This window comes from Leuciscus leuciscus, assembly GCF_965113295.1.
Source record: "Leuciscus leuciscus genome assembly, chromosome: 12".
Taxonomy (NCBI): domain Eukaryota; kingdom Metazoa; phylum Chordata; class Actinopteri; order Cypriniformes; family Leuciscidae; genus Leuciscus; species Leuciscus leuciscus.
In genome coordinates this window covers 20,474,245-20,495,036 of record NC_138736.1, presented here as the reverse complement: position 1 = coordinate 20,495,036, position 20,792 = coordinate 20,474,245, and the positions used below count along the sequence as shown (strand labels likewise).

The 20,792-nt window shown below is 43.7% G+C and overlaps 1 long non-coding RNA gene across 1 annotated transcript; it reads right to left on the bottom strand.

Moving 5' to 3' along the window:
* Positions 1 to 227: 227 nt before the first annotated feature.
* On the bottom strand, positions 228 to 5,755 carry LOC309510391. Its single transcript, XR_014210345.1, has 4 exons — positions 5,556 to 5,755; positions 4,982 to 5,084; positions 396 to 437; positions 228 to 290 (listed from the first exon to the last, which is right to left on the bottom strand). It is a non-coding gene; the product is annotated as an uncharacterized lncRNA (long non-coding RNA).
* Positions 5,756 to 20,792: the final 15,037 nt, after the last annotated feature.

Below are 20,792 nucleotides of genomic sequence, written 5' to 3'. Positions count from 1 at the left end.
TATTTCACGTTACGCCCAAACCACACCTATGAATAATGAAGCTACTTCAGACCAACCCCTTTTAGATTTGCGCCTGGCGCAAGAGTCATTTATCCCGCCGGGAAAATAGCAACAGCGCCGAGACCCGCCCACAAAGTTACTTGCGTTTTGCGCTTGACACTTGCGTTTCAGATCGTTAAAATAGGGCCCTCTGCCTTTGTTGCAAGGTGTCCCTTTGAAATATGGACTCATGACAGCATTCACTTCATTTGGGCTCCATGGCCTTTTCACAATTCTCCTCAATTTGGTCTCTGTAAAACAAACAAACAAACAAACATATACATACACATATGTATACCTATACACCTATATGTATATACATGGAATAACTTTAATATACCCAAATGTTTAAATACCTCTGGAGTTCTCAGTTTCATCCTGATTCATTTGGCTTTTTCCTGAGGGGTAAAAAGCAACAATTAAAATGTATTCCAGCCCTACAATCCAAACAGTTTCGGACCATGTGAAATATCAGCAGATAAGCACACAGGGAAAACTAGTCTCTGGTCCTGTGTAACACGAAAAGGACCACTTTACACTGAATTACTGTGGAAGATAAAAAATAAAACATGAACCCAAAATCAACATGTATCCTTTTTCTCAAATAAATATCTAAAATATATGCGCACACACATACCTGTGGAGCTGTCAGCCACACCCAGGCCCATTTTTGTGTTTTCTAAGGGAAAAAAAAGCAACACACTATTCCTCTTCTCTACACGGCAAACAGGTATATAATATATATACAATAATAATAATAATTATTATTATTATTATTATTATTATTATGTAAATATGAGGGCTCTGAACCAGTTCAAAGAATGAAAACAAAAACTGGGGAAAAACCAGAAACGATTACTTGAAATGACCATTAACCGGTTAATAATGGTGTTTTTTTTTTTCTTCTTTTTTCTGTTTAATGTTTTAATTTGTCAGTCAACCTCAACCAATCATGAATTTAAATAGTATGGCCTATGCTGACGCTGACACATAGTGAGTGAAATGCAAATGCTCAGCGGTCAAGTCAAGATAAGTTAGTCGCCATGTCAATATGCTGGCATTAGCTTTTGGATCTCAGAAGTTTATCTGAGGAAATGTCACCATGGCAGGTAATATCCAGGTGTTTTGAAACCAGCTAAAATTGCAGGTTAACTGCTGCCATTCAAGAAATTAGTTCAAAAATAATAAATAAATAAAATGATGTATGGCCAGACACTTCATGTGTCAATCAAGCTCAAATAGATTTACGATGTTTTGGACCAGCGAATGTTAGATTTGTGTTTTGGGTGCTTAGTTTGTTTTTGGTTTAAAACATTTGGCCAAAATCTTGTGTTATTAAAGTGCTATGCACAGTCTGCATTGGCTATGACTAGACAACCAACACCAGACTAAAGCCAGAAGTATACCTCTTTTTTTTTTTTTTACCACAGTCGAATGCACAGCCTTGCAAAGTATACTTCTTTTGACTCGTACACAGGCGTTCAACACATTATTTTCAAATTAATTTTTATATCATTATTATTATTTTAAATGACTATTGTCAGTTTTAAATTACAGTTTCAGTAAGGAACTCTTGTAATAAATTAGCAGTGGTTGGGACATATTTTAAGTATCAACCCCACTTAAAAAGATGCAATCTAATCCGGTTTACATGAAATAAGCTTCCGAGCAGGTTTAAGTTACGGACCACTATAGGAACACTATGACAGCAAGTCCAGGATGAGCACTGAAGAACCAAACAATCCAAGATCATGCCAAATCATCCACAATCAAATCCCACTAACTGAGTGGCGTACGAAGAACGGACCCCAGTTCCTTACTACCCTTGCATTGAAAACAAGACAGTCTCCAAAGCGTGTGCGTAACTGTATGAGGTTTTGTCATCAGTTTGAGGATGCACTGGAGTTATGAGGTTTATTCACAAGCTGTTAGCATCGAGTTCAATTCAATTTCTGGTATTAGTTATTAACCAGTATGGTTTCTAATCAAGCCGTTCTCTGAACAATAATGTTTCACAAGGAACGCATGAACAGAAATGTAAGGTTGGATTTTCTTTTTTTTTAAAGCCCTGGTAAATATATAAATATACATTAAAACATACCGTTGGAACTTTCTGTCTCGTCCTGGGTCAACTTCATCCCTTCTTTGCTTCCTACATTTAGAAAATGAAACCATACTTAAACTTGACAACCCAAATACTTTGTTTCTGATAATCAGAAACCTGATGTAGTGAATACACTACACCACTGATGCTCACTGGAATTAAATTCATTACATACCGCTTACTCCAGAGACAGGCTCAGACTCTTCATTGTCGTCATCGCTTACTTCTTCCTCATCTAAATCCAGATCAATTTCATCTATAGAAAAACATATTTGACAAACATCCCCACACACCTGCATTAGTGCACATATACAATTCCTAAACTTCCTTTATCTAAAGAAATGAGAGGTACTCTAAAAAAAACTCATTCACCTCAAAAACAAATTTTCTGAGTAACCTAATTAGCTTCAAAGTTTTTCTCTACATGTAATTTAGAATTGTCCTGTTACTGTACCGTAACATTATTATTATTATCATATAAAATAAGGCACATACCTTCGATCTCAATTTCATCAAGAGACTTTCCTTGGAAATTGACAAGAGTTCCTTTCTCCATTGCCAAGAGCAGCTTTGAAATTTTTGCAATTTCTATAGTTGCATCTGGCAACCAATAATAGTCTCTATGGACCCGAATGTCATGGCCCAAAAAGTTGGCTAGTTGATCAAGCTCATTATCCCTAAGATTAAGAACCTGGGACATTGTTGCCACCTGCTTACGGAGCTGTGTAGACCGGAGATATTCTGGGTGCTGTGCACCACACTGACTTGCAAAAAGTCTGATGCAGTCCTGTCCTCTGAAGAAGCTGTTGGGCGAGCACTTCGGTCTTCCAAACAGGAAGGGGTTGTCCCTGTCTACTTCACATGCATCTCTCTTGTCCACAAGAAGTTTTATTGCACTGACAAGTTCAGGGTTCAACAAAATTGCAACTTTTCTCCCTTTCTTGCCCATTATTTCCACTCTGCTGAAATGCTTGGCCATTTTTTGCTCAAATGGAGAGAGACTGACGGCGATATCATCATGGAGCTCAGTCTGGTCTCTTTTCCTGAAACACTCAAGCGTCATTTTTGAAACCTCTCCTGCACGACGTCTATTAAAGATTATAACTTGTGCAAGTGTCACTTTGGCGAGTTCTGCATATGTTTGTGAAGACTCATGATGTTTTAGGCTTTCAAAAGCATCAGCTGATTTTTTCTCTAGGTGCTGGTGGAGAAGCTGCACATCATGTGTGAATGGTATAGTTGATGGTTTGTTGAACTTTGATTTGTTCAAAGTAGCAAGAGCAGCATGGGAGACATGTTCTGCCCATTCACTTGAGCACAGTCGTTTAAATCGCTCTGCTGCTTTTGTCATACCATCGTCCTCTGCTGCGATAGCCCTGCAGAGAATGATGTCACCGATCTTGTTGAGCGAGTGTCCTAACTTCAGCGCAAGGCTTGGTGTCTTATATGAGTGGCTCTTTTCATCGTAGCCAGCAACATCTTTCACAGCCTCAATGACTTTGTAAAAATTGTTTGGCTTCACAGCATCTTCAAAACTAAATATGAAGTATTTTTTTCTCAAGGTTAGCAAGAGTCTGCCCATTTCCCGAACCTTCTGTCTGATGTATTCGGATTTTGTTGGATCACTTCCATGCTTGTTGTAAAGACACTGACTCAACTGCAGTATGAGGAAGTCATTTCGAACCACAGATGAAATGTCATCAATCTTCATGTTTCCCAAAATCTTCCACACCTCTGGAGATATTGCCTGGGAGAATGTTGACTCTGCAATATCAGCCAAAACTAAGACTTTGGCCTTACCAGTTGCTTCAGACTCTGAAAACATCTTTGAAGGGCATCTCCGTGTATGGCGCCACAGCTCCTTGCAAACAAACATGCCTTTACAGTATACACAGTGCACATATGTTTTGGCACTCAGTTCAATGTCTGATCGTCCTGGCCGCCTTCTAACTTTCAATGGTCCACTTTTACTTTCCATAACCTCTTGATTATGTTCATAGTTGCCTCTGTTTCGTAATTTCTCAAGTAACCTTTTTCTGTCCTGGGAGTGTTTAGGGAGCAAGAATGCAGCAGCAATTTCTGTCTCACTGTCTTGATGCTTTTTAAAGTGGTGGGCTATTTTAGACTGTGGTTTCTTGCAGACATAACAGTAGTTTTTGTGGGTGGAAATAGTGTTTTTGGGGTTTGGCACATTGTCAGTCTCTGACCGTTCAAAAGAAGACACTGCTGGTGTTTTCTTAAAACTCTGAAGCATCTCAGTATTGTGTGTAGTAGTATCATGATCATCACAAGTGAAGTCTTGAGCATAACTGGATCTGACCATTTCTTGCTCAGTGGAAGAACAGGGAATGGGTTGTGGTGGCACACTCTTTGCTCTCATAGAAGACTCTGAAAAAGCTGGTGTGGACTTATAATATGGTGGATTGCCTATATTGATAGATACACTATCATCACTATCGCTATTTTGTCTAGAGTCCGGGATAAAGTCATCAGAGGAAGATTCTTCAGTGTGTTTATCAGCGTGAGGAGAATACTCTTCATCAGAGCGAGATTCTTCAAAGCTGGAAAATTCAACATCTGGCTAAAAAAAAAAAAAAGAAAAGAAAAGAGAACAATAATAACAAAAATAATAATACAAAAATAGTGTACCCTGCTTATAGTCCAGCACAGTTTTGATGTTCAGATTACTGCTCCTTTTAAAATGCCGAAAACAATAGATATGCCTTTGAAATAATAATGATTTGAATAAAACTGCACAAAAAAAACATTTAATAAAAGCCCATTTTGTTTTCAATACAAAAACACATACAAACATATATGAGTGATGCAGATACTGACATTTGCATGTAAGGCCAAGCCATTTTCGACTTGACACAGGTCCACTGCAATCTTCACAAGAATCCAAACTGGAGATAACAGCACTGTGAACTTCATGGTGGCACTATAACAAAAATTATTTATTAAATCAACATATATTGAACATAGCACAACTTTCATTCCAGAGTGTGGTGTGAATGGGCCTTAACTGTTTACGTCTCTGTGACTGAAAGTCACAAAGCATATCCAGATTGAAAAGTGTGCATATTGGGTCTACAGCTTATCCACATAAAGAAGCAGCCGGCACATACCCAAAGCAACATCTTTTCCTCAAACCTTATCCCTGACATGACGGTCCTCGTAGTGGAGAACTGTCCTTACATTTCAGGTCAGTGTCATGCCCATCCCCGAACGCACGAGTTATGAAAATGAATGAACCGAGCAAGGTACATTTTACTCGAATTTGAGATGTCACAACAGCGTCTTTAAGACGACAGTCCATGTCAACCAGTCTAGTATGATGCCCAACCATCCTACACTTAACATTGCCTGTGTCAAAGAGAAGAAAACAATGAAGGAACATGCGCTCACTTACTTTCTGTTTCACTGATGAGGAAGGATTCACACTGCATTCAGTCACAGCCACTGATGTCTCGTCACACAATTCCTGTAATTATGAGAAAGACAGGTACAACACTGAGGCAAGGATGTTTGCCAATTGGTCACCGCAACTAATTCTAGTATCAACCAAAGTCTAAATATCTAGTGTCCCTTTCATGGCTCCGTCGTGCACAAAGCAGACATATAAAACAAGTAAGGACGAGGCTGATACATGTGGATCTTGTCTATAAAGTCAAATAAATCAAATACACATTACATAATAAACATCAACATACCATTTCCTTTACAGTCAAAGCTGAATCTCCTTTCTTTGCAACCATCTTTGATGTGGTCATCTGAAATCAGACAGAGCAATTGTATGCTGTCGTCATAAAATGGTTTCATTCTGATGCATAACATTTAAAGGGACACTCCACCGGTTGAGACATGAATGTGTATTGAAAGTGGGTCATATATGTAGTAGAATAGTAGCATACATATCTAATTTGGGTCCTTCTTGGCCGATAAAAGGCAGAAAATGACTTTTTAGTGCTTGTGGATTGTAGACAATACCCATAGTGCATTGCAATGCTCAGCTTCGCAGGCCACTCCCACTACTCCGCCCATCAATATAGACTAGAGTTGAGCTCCACTCTACGCTACCGCCTGGAAATCATTTCACACAATTTCTAGTGAAGAGTTACCTTCCACGAGCCTGCACTTCCCGCTGTGACGCCGCGCCGTAAGAAGCGCCGTGCTCAGCGGATCCCTGAGCCTCCTCCCACCGAGAGAAGCTCGCCGGTTCGCCTGCCAGCTTCGCCGTCTGCTTCACTCGAGTCTCTCACTCCCGGACAGTGGCCGCCGTTGGCCGCCGCTTCCGCCGGAGATGACAAAGAAGAAGCGGCAGTTTTCGAGGAGGACAACTGCTCTATCCTGGCGTCAGACAGCGAGGATTGGGCGAGCTCTGTGGACCTCGCCCCTTCTTCTGCCCGCGAGTCGTCAGGAAAACGGGCCAGTATTGAAGCTGAGCTGATGCGTCTGCTCACACAGGCCACAGAGAGCCTCGGCCTCGAGTGGTCCGCGCCCGCCGAGCCTACACGCAACCGTCTGGACGGTTGTTTCCTGCAAGGGGACCGCGTTTCTACGCCCTCAAGACCCGCCCCGTTTCTTCCTGAGCTTCATGAAGAACTGGCAAAGTCTTGGAGCGCCCCTTTCTCAGCCAGGCTGCGCTCCTCTGCTTCAGCGGCATTCTCCGTGGTGGACGGTGCCAAAGACAGAGGATACCTCGCTCTTCCTCTGGTGGAGGAGGCAGTAGCAGCCCATCTTTGCCCGCCCTCTGCTGGACGGCGGACTAAGACGGCGCTACCATCAAAAGCCTGCCGCGCTACATCTACCCTGCACAGTCGCGCTTACACCGCCGCTGGGCAGGCTGCATCAGCGCTACACACTATGGCCACTCTCCAGATCTTCCAAGCTAACCTTCTCCGAAAGCTGGACGAGGAAGGCACGGAAGCAATCAACGTGGCGGATTTAAGGAGCGCTACGGACCTCGCTCTCCGCGCTACAAAATCCGCTGCACAGGCCATAGGGTGGAACATGGCCTCTTTCACCGTTGCTGAGAGACACCTCTGGCTGACGCTTTCAGAAATGCCGGACTCGGAGCGCTCTGTGTTCCTTGACGCCCCCGTTTCTGCTACTGGCCTCTTCGGATCGTCCGTCAAGGATTTCGCGGACAGATTCGCCGAGGTACAAAAGACGTCGCAGGCCATGAAGCACTTTTTGCCAAAGCGCTCTAGCTCCGCATCAGGCCGCTCTAAACAGCCGTCTGCTCGCAGCTCGCAGCCGCCGCCCCCCTCCGCGTGGGACTCGGCCGAAGATTGAGATAAAGCCCGAGGCCTCAAAGTCTTCCTAGCCAGCTTAGGAAAACGACGGTGTTTAAGCCCCGCTGCGGCCGGGCTTCCACCAAAACTTCTCGCTCGTCCAGTTCCATTACATGCGACTGTTCCAGTGTACTCTGCAGTAAACAAGTCGGTTACATTACCCGCTTGCCTGTACACAAACGCTGTTTTCACGGCGACCCAGATAAATCCTGTAAAGAGTGTATTTTCTGGTATTCCGGCCACGGCCGACGGTGTTATGAGTGTAGTAAAAATGCCCACTGCCCAGTGCCCATTCCTACACACAGACACAGCCCGCCCCACAGGGCTCGCGCACATAAAATCGACTCATGTCGATTGCGCACAGAATGTAGTGAGCGTGCCCACATCCCAGTGCCCACAAACACTACACACTGCATGTCTCTCGGTTTCTGTAAAAACGAAACCAACACACATACAGCCGACTCAGGTCGACGGTGTTTTCAGTGCAAATGTGCCCGCTGTCCTGCGCCCACATTCACTCACAGACATGACGAATCCCTCGGTTTCCCCCACGCTCGCCGTCTCTCAGCTACCCGCCATGAGAGAGCCGAGCGCGGGCGAACCGCCCGCTGTGATCAGCACACTCCCCGCCTCGAGCGCTGCAAATGCGGTGTCTATAATACAGCATACCGAAGCTCCCCGGCCGCCACTATGTCACGGCCAGAGCTCCGATCTCATTCAACCCTTAGCTATGCATGCAAATGCGTGGGCAAAGCTTCCCGGTGTATCAGAATGGGTGCTGAACATTATAGAAAGAGGCTATTCGCTACAGTTCGCTCGACGTCCCCGCCGTTGTGCGGCGCGAATCGAAACCACGGTAGAAAGGAAGTAGCAAACGTACTTCGTGCCGAAATTGCGAAACTGTTGAGCAAAGGGGCAATAGAGCCTTTATCTCAAGCTCAGAGCGAAGGGGGGCTATACAGCAGATATTTTCTGGTTCCGAAAAAAGACGGGGGTCTCAGACCCATTCTAGATCTAAGACAACTGAATGAAGCGCTTTCAAAACGCCGGTTCAGAATGCTCACAACCAAGAAAATCCTCGCGCAAATTCACCACGGGGACTGGTTTGTGTCAATAGATCTGAAAGACGCGTATTTCCAAATACAAATAGCGTCACGTCACAGGCAATTTTTGAGATTCGCCTTCGAGGGCCAGGCTTATCAATACACAGTCCTACCGTTTGGCCTGTCCCTAGCACCCCGTACATTCACGATGTGCATGGACGCAGCCCTCGCTCCCCTGAAACTTCGGGGAATGCGAGTTTTGAACTACTTGGACGATTGGCTGGTTCTAGCTCAGTCACATACAGAGCTCATAGAACACAGAACCATTTTACTCGAACATCTCGAGAATCTGGGTCTCAAAGTCAATTGGGCGAAAAGTTCACTGTCTCCCAGTCAGAAAATATCTTTTCTGGGCACAGAACTGGACTCGCTGTCAATGACAGCTCAAATATCGCTACAGCGCAGATTGACTATTCAGCGCATGACAGAAACCTTCCGCCGCGGCACTATAGTCCCGCTAAAGAAGTTTCAAAGGATGCTCGGTCTCATGGCAGCAGCATCTACAGTTCTCCAGCTGGGTCTGCTTCGCATGCGCCCACTGCAGTTCTGGCTACAAGCGCGAGTACCGCGTCGAGCGTGGACTTCAGGTCTCTTTCGCCTCAAGGTCGATCAAAAATGCGTCTCAGCACTGATACCCTGGAGAGCGACCGACTGGTACCAGTCAGGTGTAAGCCTGGGGACTTCCTCGAGTGTGAAGGTGGTGTCCACGGACGCCTCCACCTCGGGATGGGGAGCACTGCTCGAGGGCAGACCGTTTTTCGGACGGCATCACATCCCAGGGAGGCATCACATCCCGAAACCTGTACAGGTTAGCGAAACGCCTCCTGGTATGGGCTCAGCACAATTTGCGCTCGCTCAGAGCAGCGCATGTGCCTGGCCACCTGAATGTGGGACCAGACAGACTGTCCAGGAACAATGTTCCAGCAGGAGAATGGTCACTGCATCCGCAGACAGTCCAACTGCTGTGGCAGACATTCGGCAGAGCAAAGATAGACCTGTTTGCGTCTCAAGAAAACGCTCACTGCCCGGAATTTTTCTCCAAGAGCAGGGATGCGCTGGCCCACGTCTGGCCCCGCTGCCCGCTCTATGCTTTTCCCCCCGTCGCGCTCCTACCTCAGGTATTAGAGCGGATCAGGGAAAGCAGATGCTCAGTGCTACTGGTGGCTCCGTTCTGGAAGAACCAGGCTTGGTTCCCAGTTCTTATGCAGCTGACGAGCGCTGCCCCGTGGCCAATACCAGTGAGGAGGGACCTCCTCTCTCAAGCCAGGGGCTCGATCTGGCATCCTCGCACGGAGCTTTGGTCCCTACATGCGTGGGCCATCAACGGGTACCCTCTGATCTCCCAGAGGGAGTGTTAAACACGATCATGCAGGCTAGAGCTCCCTCTACGAGACGGCTCTATTCCTCAAAATGGTCAGTGTTCTCCAGCTGGTGCACAGCACGCGGCTTTTCACCCCTGGACTGTGGAGTGACGGAGGTTCTCTCCTTCCTACAAGAGCTACTGGATGAAGGCAGAGCCCCATCCACGCTCAAAGTCTATGTGGCGGCTATAGCAGCGTTTTCTAAACCAACGCTTGGTCAGTCACTGGGAAGGAACGATCTGGTCATTCGGTTCCTTAGAGGAGCTAAGAGGTTAAATCCTCCCAGACCTCCCTCAGTCCCCATATGGGACCTTTCTACGGTCTTGGAGGCCATGAAGGGTGCCCCATTTGAGCCAATCCAATCAATAGATATCAAACACTTGTCTTTCAAAACGGTGTTTCTTCTGGCTCTCGCTTCAGTGAAGCGCATAGGGGACTTACAAGCGCTCTCAGTGAGCGCGACGTGTATGGAGTTTGGGCCAAATGACTAGAAAGTCATACTCAAACCGAGGCACGGGTACGTCCCTAAATCCCTCAACACACCGTTCAGGGCCCAGGTGATTTCCCTGTCGAGGAGGGGACAGTGTCTCCTTCTAACGAGGAGAAGGACGCCAGCTTCCTTTGCCCGGTCAGGGCGTTAAGGGCTTATGTGTCCCGCACGTCTGTTTTCAGACAGACGGAGCAGCTCTTTGTTTCACTCTACGGACGTTCTAAGGGACTCGCCGTGTCGAAACAGAGTCTATCCAGATGGATAGTCGATGCTATAGCGCTGGCTTACACCTCTAAGGGCTTGCAGTGCCCATTAGGTGTCAGAGCGCACTCCACGAGAGGCGTGGCCTCGTCGTGGGCTTGGTCTAGTGGGATTGCCTTGCAAGATATCTGTATGGCGGCAGGCTGGGCCTCCCCGTCTACATTTATAAGGTTTTATAACCTAGAGGTTCCCGCTCTGCAAGCTAAGCTGCTTTCAGTCTAAAAATCGGTACTGTCTGCCCCGAATGCGTCCGGCCCAGAATACCGAAATGGCTTGAGCAACGCTCGTTTTAGATCGCGCAGCTCTATGGGCAGTGTGTAAGACCCACTATATTCATCAGTCCAGGCCGGGGTCGCCCTGACTGAATAAAATACCATCACTATAACTGTTTCTTATAGGATGCTACATTATAGGAATGATGCTATTCTAGCCACTCTTCCTGGGCTCTCTGTGAGTCACTTATGATCATGTACTATATGAGCCCGGGCACTTGCCCTTGGGACTTTGGTGCTGGATCTTAGCATGCACGGCGTTTTACACTGTTTCCCCTAGCGTAAGACTTACGCAGTACGAGAGTACCTCTCGTAAGAGAACGTACTCGGTTACTAACGTAACCTCGGTTCTCTCTAGAGAGGAAACGAGTACTGCGTATCTTGCCGTGCCTGCGCGCGCTCCGGTTCGCTCCGGCGATGAAAAACCGGTAAGCTAGCCTAAGGATAATTTTTTGGCTTCAGTATCTCGCGGAAAAGAGATTTTCCCCTAGCGTAAGACTTACGCAGTACTCGTTTCCTCTCTAGAGAGAACCGAGGTTACGTTAGTAACCGAGTACGTTAAACTTCCTAAATACGAGAATCATTTTCTGACTGACTGTTTAGTGAACGAGGGTCAAAGTTAATCCTCAAGTGTGGATCATTGCTTACAGTTCACGATCCAACGTCACCTCCAGAAGAAGTAAGTGTATTTTATCATTTTTGAGCAAATAGTCATCTCAATCGATGTCAGCCAGTTCAACAACAAATGCGTCTAAAGCTATTTATTGTCGTCGTCATAGATGTCTCAACAAACAACGTCAGACAGTTTTATGTCACGTATATTATTTTTTGCAGCAATAACAAATGTAAAATGAATACCTCCATATATCTCCATAGACAGTATAAACGTCTATCTCCCTGCAGCATTTGTTTTCTGGTTCTGTAACGTTAGCCATCTTCTCATATGCCACATAAGCGTGTGTGTAAGTTAGTTTAAAAAAATTGCGCGAAAGTTATCACAATTTGTTTGTGTGTGTGTGTGTGTGTGTGTGTGTGTGTGTGTTGCACATTCATAATTGAAAAGGGGACGCGATTAAAACTCTATAAGTACATACATGTATCAAATAACCATTCCGAGACGTTTAGTCCATTCTCATTCGTGTTTATTCTGTGCCGGACTTTCTTCATCATCTGGGTCCAGCAGGGCGGGGATATGCAGCTCATTTACATTTAAAGTGGTAGACACCAAACAGCTCTTTTTAAAACAGGCCCCAAAAATGACATTTTCAAATGGTTATAATAAATTAACTGTGGGTAATTTTGTGCTGAAACTTCACAAATACATTCTGGGGACACCCAAGACCAATATTACATCTTGTAAAAAGGGGCATAATAGGTGCCCTTTAAAAAGATGAAGAATTAAAATTAGGAGGGGAAAGCAAGTCTAAAAAAGTGGGTTTTGAAAATGTGGGAAATCTGAGGAATTGACCCTTGAAGAAACATATTTGTCCCTCACTTACAGTGGTATAAGCAGGAAAATGAGGTTGCAATTTGTTCCATGTAATTGTTAAGTCAATTGATTTGTAGCTTCTTGGACAAGTTCAGCTCTAAATGGGTTAATATTAGAAAACTGGAGATGTGGTTTTCAGGCACATATTGGCTTCTATGGTTGCTGTCTGTATAATCGTGTAGCACTTTTTTCCTTAGAAATTCCAGCGTTGTTGGTGGACGTGTTTCCATCAACAACCCCACCAACAAAGATGTTGTCGACCGCCCCACCAAAGATGTTGATGACCCTGATGCTGAGAGTGACGGCCCAGGTGAAACGTCACTTTGCACACCTTGCAGACCTTCTGAAGTAAGTATTTATTAATTGGTAAATTTCGAACAAACATTAAAACTTAAACCATTTTTGCCATTCTATTGCTTGTGGCAATTATCTTTGTTTTTGCCCTTTGTTGCATTCTATTGCTTGTGGTGATTTTCTTTATTTCTTTGCTTATGCTCTTTGTTTATTTATTAATTTTATTTGTTTGTTTGTTTACAAAAGGTGAAAATCAGGAATGATGGAACCGTCACTGTCTCGTCACATTTTTGGGATACTGCAAAAGCTTGTACCACCCCCAATGGGATGGCACGGGTGCTACTGATGGGGCTCTTCAGTGTGGATGTCCTCCTCAAGTCCAAGCTGGATCCCTCTGCTGATCGTCTGCAGGCTCTTAAACCAAGGAAACTTCAAGCTTTACTAGGTAAATAGTTTTCAGAGCTGGTGCTTTCCAGTTTTGATTGCATCTCTGCCAGGCGGGGGAGGGGGGTCGAGATTTCCGCGAACCAGAGGGGCAGCAGGAGGAGTGAGGAGCGGGAGAGTAATCATTGTTTTTCTGTTCCCCAGATGCTGTTGTAAACCAGTTTCCGATGACCAAGGAAGCTGATGTCAGAAAATTGATTAACTGTAGAATCTGCGAGCTAAGACACCAGGTGAAGTGCAAAAGTGTGGTCGTTTAAAAAAAGATAAGTCATTTAAATCAGCGAAGAACCAAGATGGACTCCTATCCAGGATAATGGACTGTTCTTTTGGCTATTTATTTCTTTGCTTTTCCACAGTCCAACGTTGTTGGTGGACAGTTCCCTGTAAAGTTTTTCAGTTCCCTGTAAAGTTTGTATATTTTTTTTATTCATAATTATTTGTGCATTTTGTTTATATATATTTTATTTATATTTTATAACGGCACTGCTGAAGGTTTGAAATAGACATAGGTCATTGAAATGGCTTTAATTTATATTTTGTATATTTTCTGTTCAATGGCACTCTTTACAACTCTTGTACTGTTAAGAAATGTAGAGTTCAATCACATTTCCTTTGTCTGACCATATGCAAGGCCTCCTGTGGTTTTAATAGACCTTTGTAGCTCTCTACCTCAAATTGGGTTTAGTATCTGTGCCTGATTAAAAGAAAATAAAGGTGGCTTTTGATAAATGACCCATTAGTCTGTTAATATGTGGTATAAAGGTTTGCACATATATTGCAGGTTGAATATTAAGTATTTATATTTAAGATGTTACATATACATATACTGTATATATCACCATATATGTACATACATTGTTAGGCATGTTCTCACACATATATTGTGTATATATTTTACAATATATATGTACATATATTTCCATATAATTTTACATATATTTAAAATATATTCTACCATATATTAAACATACATATGACACTATATTTTTACATATATTACCAAAACATTTTCCCATATAAATCTAAATATATTTATAAATATAATATTGCATATATTTTGGGATATATAAACACATATATTATATATTCATGTTCAATATATTGAAATATATTGAAAGCGGCAATCATTTGTATATTTTGCAATATATTGCAATATATTACATGAATATATAATATATTGTATAATATATGTATCATAAATATATTATTCCATGTATTCTAATATATAATTTATTGGAAAATAGAAAGGAAAAATAATATATTACAATATATTACAATATATTTCATGTAATATATTGGTAAATATATTTTTCTTTCGTAAGGGTAATCCACAACTCTTACTACTCTTTAACAAACATAGAAAAACGAAATACTACTTTTACAGAACTTATTTTTACATATTTAGAAAATTTATATTTTATCATATTATTTTTATTTTATTTTTTTATACTTTTACAGTAAATAAATAAATGGAACTTACTCTTCAGCAGGGTCTAGACCATCCTGGTTATCTAGTTCCTCATCAGTCAAAAAGCTCTCTTCTCCAGAAAATCCATCATCCTCCATGGCATCAAAAAAGGCCAGCGCTTGATTTAGATCCATGTTTCTCAATCTCTGACGATCCATTATTCTGTGTATTCTTCAAAACTCGCGTCTCTCTGTGCGTCTCTCTCTCTCCCCTCGAAACCACTGTGCCGTGCGTCTCTCTCTCTCCACAATATCAGCCTTGGTTCATGCGTAATGACGCACACCAACGTGGACGACGGATCAGCCTGTCATTTGTCAACAACCTCACGCAAAGCATCACGTGATATGGAGTGTCCCTTTAACAAATTAGTATGAACGCAGATGTTGTTTATGCTTTCCCCCCTAAAATGCAGATATTAGACAAGAAAATCTCCCTAAACGCAAACCCCTCACCGCTAGCTGAGGACAGGATGAATTTTACCAACTAAAAAAGGACTGTTCAAACTAAAAACTATATATCTATTAAATTATAGGCCTAAAAAATCCTCTCAGTATTAAAGAATAGCAGAGTCTACACCACAGCTTACACGATAACACCACAGAGAAACAAAAACAAAAAAATCACTTTCAGAACGATTTTACCAGCTGAGAAACGCTAGAAACATTGGCAGTAGGGGTGTAACGATACCCTCATGTCACGATTCGATACATATCACGATACGATATTATAGAGATACTCCAAGACGTGGTTGATTAAAATGCCTAATTTGCAAAACATTTGGGGAGGAAATGAATAGGCTTACAGATCTGTTTTAGACAAATATGCTTGCACTCTGTCACCAACTAGATATATTTAAATTAATGTAGGCCACTTTTCACTGGTAACAAAAGACATTTGGCATTATCAGGACCCACAAATATTCCCCCACTGCATTATATTATTTTATATATATATATATATATATATATATATATATATATATATATATATATATATATATATATATATATATATATATATATATATATTAGTAGTTTAATGTAGTATTGACACAAACTCTGTAAACTTGATTGTTTCCCCTCACACAGTAATTTTTATTTTGGGTGTACTATACACAATACATATTGTCACTTTCCACAATATATATTGTTGCATTTTTGTATTGCGATACATTGCTTAATTGACAGCCAATCGGAATCAATTCTGCTATAACATGCTTCAGTATATAAGCAGCAGTCAAAGATGCGATCACAATAAACAGAACATTACCGTCTGCTGGTTGGACCCTAACACAGTTATGGTTGGTGTGAATGGGCCTTAACGGTTTACGGTTTACGTCTCTGTACACTGCTCGACTTATGAGGACATTAGTGCTGTCCTCGTAGTTACGGCATGTCCTCATAGAGTCGGTATGTATCCATGGTTTTTGTCCTCATAATCAGGTCGCACCAACGCACACACACACACACACACACACACACACACACACACACACTCTTGCTCACTCGCGATCGCACACACACACGCTCACTCGCGCGCACACACACACACACACACACACTCTTGCTCACTTTTTTTGGGGATATTTTTTTTATTTTGATATAAATTTTGTTTTTCCATATCAACGTTCAGAAGTGGTGATCAGTTGACAGCTCCGCCCCTCTCTTTACCAGAGTGTCCAAGACATACGGCCGCAGGTCAGATGAAACGACCACAAAGTCGATCATCGGCCTCTGGCCTAGGGTGTCCTGGTGCCTCCCCAGACAGCAACATAGTATCAGCCCAGATCTGGCCCAAATCTGGTTAATTTGGATTCCACACGGTCCAGATGTGGGCCGGATCTGGGCCGACACTATGTTGCTGTCTGGGACGTGCACTGATGGACACCCTTATGCTTGAACATGGTGTTCGTTATGGACAAGCTGTAACTAGCACAGAAGTCCAATGACAGAACACAGCTCGGGTTCAGATCAGGGGGGCCGTTCCTCCCAATCACGCCCCTCCAGGTGTCACTGTCGCTGCCCACAAGGGCGTTGAAGTCCCCAAATAGAACGACGGAGTCCCCAGTCGGAGCACTTTCCAGCACCCCTCCAGGGTCCAGGGATCGGGTCGTCGAGGCCCCCGCCTTCGACTGCCGCCCGATCCTCTAAGCACCGGCCCCTTACAGTCCCTCCTATGGGTGGTGAGCCCACGGGAGGGCGGCCCCACATCGCTTCTTCAGGTTGAGCCCGGTTGGACCCCATGGGGGAGGCCCGGCCCACCAGGCGCTCTCATACGATCCCCAACCCCAGGCCTGGCTCCAGGGTGGGGCCCCAGGTAAATTTTCGGATCCAACTCACCTGGGCTGAGTTGTGGGTCATGAGCTGTGGGTCATGACCGAAAGGATAAGATCCCGGATACAGGCAGCCAAAATGAGCTTTCTCCACAGGGTGGCTAGGCGATCTCTTAGAGATAGGGTGAGAAGCTCGGTCACTCAGGAGGAGCTCAGAGTAGAGCCGCTGCTCCTCCACATCATGAGGGGTCAGCTGAGGTTCCCGATGCCTCCTGGACACCTTTCCGGGAAGGTGTTCCGGGCACGTCCCACTGGGAGGAGACCCCGGGGAAGACCTAGGACACGCTGGAGGGACTATGTCATCCAGCTGGCCAGGGAACGCCTCGGTGTCCCCCCGGAAGAGCTGGAGGAAGTGTCTAGAGAGAGGGAAGTCTGGGCATCTCTGCTTAGACTGCTGCCCCTGCGACCCGGGCCCGGATAAGCGGAAGATGTATGTATGTATGTTCAGAAGTTATACAAGAGTAACAACGAAAAATGTTCAGGCACTGGCTGTAAATAAAAGAGATTTGCACTTTGTTACACAATGGTGTATTGATTTTTTTTCTGTGAATACAGACCCGGTGTCCACATATGTGGACATAATTTTTTTCAAAAAGTGCTTCATGTTCAAAGATAATATCTGGTTATTATATTTATTGGTCCCTCCTAACCCTAAAAAGCTAGAAGAAATCTAAAATGCACGCCAAACCAAAGCTCGGGTCTTAGGAGGATATAGGAGGTCTCAAATACCACAAAAATGACAATAACTCATTTTTGACCAAACATGATGTTACGGCGTTTTGCCTTTGTAGGGCAGAATTCACCCATGCATATGTTTTAAACGTTTTTTAATTTTCAGATTTAAAAAAATCTGATTTTGTAACTGGATTGAGTGAAAATAATAATAAACTTCTCTCTGGTGGCATGTAGGACTTGTCGTTTATGCAGGAACTAGTTTTTTATGGCTTTCCTGATGACGACACCCGTACATCCTACGCAACAGGGTGGGCGGACCCCAATCGCCGTCCTGATAAATATTTCAGGACATCGCACGCTCTTGCTCTACTCTAGCTCTACTAGCCGCGGACTGCTGTGCTATAGCATCATCTCATTGATCAAAAGCCGCTTCAGCATTCCTGTTTGCCTGAACCTGACGCAAACTACGCTTCTACGACTCACGCTTCTGACCCAAAAACACAAACTTCCGCGCATTAACGCACAAACCCTGGACGATTGTGTCGCAAGGACTCACTCAGGAGATTCCAGGAAGATTCCAGGAACGAAAAGCATCTTTCATCATCGAATAGTGGACTATTCGGAAAGTTGGAAAAAATGGCGACGCAAAAACGGATGGAGAACGACTCCGCATTGAGTTCTGGCGATGTGGGGCACAAGTATCATCCGGCGTGTGAGTGCGCCACGGGCAAAGAGTGTCCTTTAAGAGCTACGCTAGACTCTATGTTTAAAGATCATTTTAGAGGCCAAATGGTTGGCTTGATGCACAGGATCATCGATGCTGCGTGTGATATGAAAAACGATTGTACGCAGGATACCAAACGTGTGACAAATCTCAAAAATGAAATGGATGTCGTAAGAGGCCTGACAAAGTCATGGACTGATGTAACGCCCATGTTTTTTAACGGCAAAGAGCGGTACGGCGTAATCCTCAGAAAAGTTCTGGATGTGTTGTGTGCATGTTCTGACGAATTCGATATCACCGAGATACTCGCTATTTGTACTTTTGTAACAGATCTCTGCGTGTCACTGGTGTCAAAAAATGGAAAAACTGACGTTGGTGAATTAGTTGAAAGTCTGGTCAACTACATCCTAGAGCAAGACATGATAGCCTGCAGAGATTTTCTATTCTGGTTAGATCATCTGTAAATGTCATTATTGTTTTACTTTATGTACGTAATGCCGGTCTATCATTTTCTTCACTACTTCAATGTATACTCGAAAGTATAATGTAGAAATAAAAAAAATACAAAAATGACTATTGTGGTAATGTCTGAGCTCATAAAAATAGTATTATAATACTACATGATAATAATACTACATGATTTAAAATATTAAATATTTCAATATTTCAATATTTGTTTTCTGCATTTTAATTACCGTATTCCCGAGGTGGCAACCATTTCCAAGATGTGTATACCTGAAATTGTGTGGTGATTTTTCAATTTTTGAAATTGTGGTGTTGAACAAAATTAGATTTTGTTCTTAGCATCGGTTCCTGCATCATAGAGGGTATTTAATAAGTTTAATAAGATTATGTGTTCTGTCATGGACGACTAGACACTAGTCATGGGATGTCCAGCAGAGAGAAGGGCTTGAGTGGACACCTCCTGTCGTCCTCTCACTCTGCCTTTTCCCCCGCTTCACAACGTAGCCATCCTACAGCTTTCCGCCCCTGCGACAGCCGTAACATCGACCACCACGGTATCCATTTCAGGCCAAATGGAGGAGCAGGTGGGTTACTTAAACACGGCATTCAGCAACCTGGCCCTCTCCAGTCATATTTCCTCCCGTGGAGTTGAGGATATGTCTCACCAGCGACCTCCGGCTTGTCACAATCCTGGCATGCGTCGGGAACAGGAACGCCTTGACACCTTTCAGAATTGGACTCTTGCTACAGTAACTCCAGCCGAGCTTGCCAAAAGTGGTTTCTACTACCTTGGTCAGGGCGACAGAGTGGCTTGCTTCAGTTGTGGAGGTCAGCTTAGCAACTGGGAACCGGGAGATCATGCAGTATCAGAGCACCAGAGGCATTACCCCAACTGCCGCTTCGTTCGAGGTGACCGTGCAGATAATGTACCTTTATCTGGTGGCGGCCTTTCCAATGTATTTAACTCGGCAATGCAACAGTGTGAAGAAAGGTTGCTCACATTTGTCAACTGGCCCTCAAGAATAACTGTTCGACCAGACCAATTGGCTAAGGCTGGTTTTTACTATGTTGGTCGTAATGATGATGTGAAGTGCTTTCGTTGTGATGGTGGACTCAGATGTTGGGAGTCTGGTGATGATCCATGGGTAGAACATGCTAAGTGGTTTCCAAGATGTGAATACCTGTTGCAAGAAAAGGGCCAAGAGTTTGTTCATCAGATTCAAGCAAGATTTCCAAGACTATTTGAACAGCTATTGACTAATGGAGACAGCAACTCAAGAGAATTTGTTGATCCACCTGTTGTACACCTGGGTCCTGGAGAAGATGCAGTGATGATGAACAATCCTGTGGTGAAGCAAACCGTTCAAAGCAAAATTCTCGCAAGTGGAGAAAATTACAAAATTTTCCGGCCGCCGGCCGCTGCGTCAGGGAGTCTCGCGTGATATCAGGTCTAGCGATGTAAACAATTGCTTTACGGCCAAAAGAAATCTGCTAAAATGCTGTCATTATTGCGCTCCCTCACGCTGTCCGAACCCGAATGAAGAAGACGTTTTAAAGAATGTCCCATCTGCTTTGATGTCGTTAATCTATAGCCTCTGGTGTCTGAGAATCACCAACGAGTTTTTACAACAGTGTTGTCAAATATCTATTCCGAAGCTGTGGGGGGAGCTCTAGAGAGAAACCTGCGAGCCAAAAGCGAGAATACAGCGAAGAAATCCCGAAGCTACTGAGTGCTGCTTTAAAGATTTTATGTAAACAATCTTTTATTTTTAAAAGATATCATTTAAACTTTTAAGATTATACTTCTTATAAATAAACTCAGCACCTGATATCCTGATCGCTGAATTTGTGTGACTCTCTGACACACCCCCCCTTTGGTTGGTGCTTTTTGAAAGCTCCGCAGGTCAAACAGGTGGTGTGGAAAGAGGCCCTTTAGTTATCTAAACATGCCGGATGGATTTTATAATTTTTTCT